Genomic DNA, 3,645 nt, shown 5'->3' on the forward strand with positions numbered 1-3,645 from the left:
TAGACACAGTCTCACTCTGTGAACCCAGGCTGGAGTGCAGTGGTGCAATCTCAGCTCACTGCAACCTCCGCCTCCCAGGTTCAAGCAATTCTCCTGCCTCAGTCTCTTGAGTAGCTGGGATTACAGGTGCCTACCACCATGGCCGGCTAATTTTTGTATTTTTAGTAGAGACGGGGTTTCGCCATGTTGGCCAGGCTGGTCTTGAACTCCTGAAATCAGGTAATCCAGCCACCACGCTTTCCGAAGTGCTGGGATAACAGGTGTGAGCCACCACGCCCCACCTATTACTGTAAACTTTTAAGAAGTAGCAAGCCGGGCACCATGGCTCATGCCTGTAATCCCAGCACTTCAGGAGGCCGTGGCGGCTGGATCACCTGAGGTCGAGACCAGCCTGGCCAAAATTGGTGAAACCTCATCTCTACTAAAAATACTAAAATTAATTGGGCGTGGTGGTGGGTGCCTATAATCCCAGCTACTCTGGAGGCCGAGGCAGAGAATTGTTTAAACCCAGGAGGCAGGGGTTGCAGTGAGTTGAGATCTCGCCACTGCGCTCCAGCCTGGGTAAGAGTCAGACTCTGTCTCAAAAAAAAAAAGAAAGAAAAAAGATAGCTGTAATTGTCAACTGATTGACCCTACCCAGCTAAACTGCAACTTCCATAAAGACAAGTGATACGTGTATGTTGTGGAGCGTTTGGCATACAGCTGAAACTTAGTAAGGATGGAAGGAAAGTGGGAAGATACATCCAGATTCAAATTTAGGGCCCTGTGAGATTGTGCTGTTTGTTTTATTGAGGCATTTCCTACCTCCCTTCGGGTACGAATAAGTCAGCTGATAAGCATTTCATTCATTCAACTAACTATCTTATCTATCGATCATTATAATCTACTTATTTATTTTTGAGACAGGGTCTCCCTCTGTGGCCCAGGCTAGAATGCAGTGGCATAATCACGACTCATTGCAGCCTTGACCTCCCGGGCTCAAGTGATTCTCCACCAGAGTAGCCGGGACCACAGGCGCTCGCCACACGCCCGGCTAATTTTTATCTTTTGTAAAGGCGGGGTCTTGCTATGTTGCCCAGGCTGGTCTTGAACTCCTGGGCTCAAGTGATACTGCCACCTTAGCCTCCCAAAGTGCTGGGATTACAGAAGTGAGCCCGGTTGGAAGCCTAATTTATACTTTTTTAAAGATCATGCTGGCTTATCTGGGAGAATATACAAAACATCTATTATATTCAGAATTTAAAAACTTGTCATAAAGTAGTTACACTCCCCAGCCACCTATTGTCAAAAGGGAAGCCTCCCAAATCCAGATGGGGGCGCTGTAGCCGCCGGGGCACCCGATTCCACTCTCTGGTACTTTTAAGAGACGGCGGTCGCTTCCGGGAGAGGCCGCGTCTCCTGCACCTTCCTCTCTATCCACCGCCGTCTCTGTGGTCGCCGGCGCCCCTCCCATCCTCGGACTCTGCCCAGTGCTGAACTCGGGGCCGCAGGATTACAGAGTCCGCCGGGTCTCAGGTCATGGCGGTCCCGGGGTCCGCGCCCGGAGCTGGCGCCAGGTAAGCAGGGCGGCTAGGGAGGAGGTTTGGGAGCAGGAGTTCGGGACCGTGGGGCGGGGGCTCTCCTGCCCTCCGCGCCTCTTCCGCCGCCCTGGCGCTCCTGTCTCGCGCTCGCGACTTCTGAGAGAAAGAGGAGCTCTCGAAGGGGCATCCGCCCTCCCGACGCTCCGCGGCCACTCGGCTCCGGTCACGACCCCTTGGTTCTTCGCCGGACTTGTGCCGTCTCCTGCACCCGGTGTGGGACCCTCTCCCTCGCAACTGGCATTCTTTTTTTTTTTTTTTTTTTAAAGAACCTCAGGTGCACAGTATTGAGTTGATCTTTCTCAGTTCTTGGCACCCTGTGGGCCAATGCAAGGCTCCTTGTTTATCATCTTCCTCTCTTCGTTCCTATTCCCAGACCCCTTTCACACCCCTTTTCAGACACCCACTTTGGTATATTAAATAAGTGGCTTTACGGTCCACCTTGTGTGAATTTGTGCATGTGTTACTTTGAAATCTGTATAGTGGTTTCGAATTCCTAGATGTAATATGCTGTGATTTTTCTTTAAACCTTTTTTCTCAACATTGTATTTTTGAGCCTGTGGTCTCTAGTCATCTTGCTTTCACTTCTGAGTGATGCATGGTGCTGTGTGCATAGACCCGGTTTTACTTGCTCCCCTAGTATAGTGGTGGATACCTAGATTTTTTTCTAACATTAACACCCCCACAAGCCACACTGTCATGAATATTCTGGCAGTTGTCTCCTTGTGGATACTGGTGCATTTGCAGAGTTGGGTCCTGGTCATACCTAATTTTGCTTCATTGTTCTTTGGGATGGTCACACCAGCTTATACTTCCCGACGGGCAGTGCTGCATAAAGCTTCCTGTTTCCCTGTATCCCTCCATTGTTTGGTGGTGGTTGGTTTTGTAATGTTTATCACTCGTGGTTGTAAGGTGGTATCCCATCGTGTACATCATTTTTTTTTTTTTTTTTTTTTTGTTTTTCTGAGACGGAGTTTTGCTCTAGTCGCCCAGGCTGGTGTGCAGTGTTGCGATCTCGGCTCACTGCAACCTCTGCCTCCTGGGTTCAAGCGATTCTCCTGCCTCAGCCTCCTGAGTAGCTGGGATTATGGACAGGAGCCATCACCCCAAGCTAATTTTTTGTGTTTTTAGTAGAAACGGGCCCTCATCATGTTGGCCAGGCTGGTCTTGAACTTCTAACCTCAGGGATCCACCAGCGTCAGCCCCACAAAGTGCTGGGATTACAGACATAAGTCACCATGCCCGACCTGTGGATACTTTTGTTAGAACTGAGGTCTTCATAATGTTCATGCCAACCCTGTCTTTCTAGGCCTTCTTTCATGTCCTATAATAGAGCTTTTCATTTTCCCTCTAAAATGTCTAATATATATTTTTTAAAGTTAAATCCTGGATATTTGATAGTTTTTCTGTAGGTTTTTTGCTTTTGTAAACAATATCTTATTTTCTTTCTTTATATTTTCTAATTGATTATTGCTGGTACAGAAAAACACTGTTGATATTTGTATATCTAACGACATAAGTAAACTCTGTTTATTTCCAGCGGTTTGTCTATTGATTTGCTTGTGTTTCCTATGTAAATGATCACCTCATCTGCCAATGACAGTTTTGTTTGTTTGGTTTTTTGAGATGGAGTCTCGCTCTGTCACCCACTCTGGAGTGCAGTGGTGTAATCTCGGCTCACTGCAACTTCCGCCTCCTGGGTTCAAGCTATTCTCCTGCCTCAGCCTCTCGAGTAGCTGGGATTACAGGTGTGTGCCAACACCCCGGCTGATTTTGTGTTTTTGGTAGAGATGGGGTTTCACCATGTTGCCCAGGCTGGTCTCGATCTCCTGGCCTCAAGCAGTCCTCTCGCCCCAGCCTCCCAAAGTCCTGGGATTACAGGCATGAGCCACCACGCTTGGCCAAATAATTTTCTTTCTATCTTTGGTCTGTTCCCAGCCTACCATCTTCAGCATTTGGAAACCATTTTTTCTACATGGCCTGGACTGTCTACAGAACAATGTGGATAAGCTTAATAACTATTCTCTTTTTTTTTTTTTTTTTTTTGAGACAGAGTTTCGCTCTTGTT

The 3,645-nt window shown here is 47.9% G+C and overlaps 1 protein-coding gene across 3 annotated transcripts in view; it reads left to right on the forward strand.

Annotated features, from left to right (window-relative positions):
* Positions 1 to 1,379: 1,379 nt before the first annotated feature.
* Positions 1,380 to 3,645, forward strand: part of ABCD4 (ATP binding cassette subfamily D member 4) — a 17,441-nt gene continuing 15,175 nt past the window's right edge. The window contains exon 1 of one of the 3 annotated variants that reach the window (XM_017528677.2): positions 1,380 to 1,556. The gene's annotated coding sequence lies outside the window, so the exon portion shown is untranslated. The remainder of the gene's footprint in view (positions 1,557 to 3,645) is intronic. The other 2 variants (XM_037738543.1, XM_037738544.1) reach the window with 2 other exon arrangements.

This window comes from Cebus imitator, unplaced genomic scaffold (assembly GCF_001604975.1).
Source record: "Cebus imitator isolate Cc_AM_T3 unplaced genomic scaffold, Cebus_imitator-1.0 Scaffold54, whole genome shotgun sequence".
NCBI classification, from domain to species: Eukaryota; Metazoa; Chordata; class Mammalia; order Primates; family Cebidae; genus Cebus; species Cebus imitator.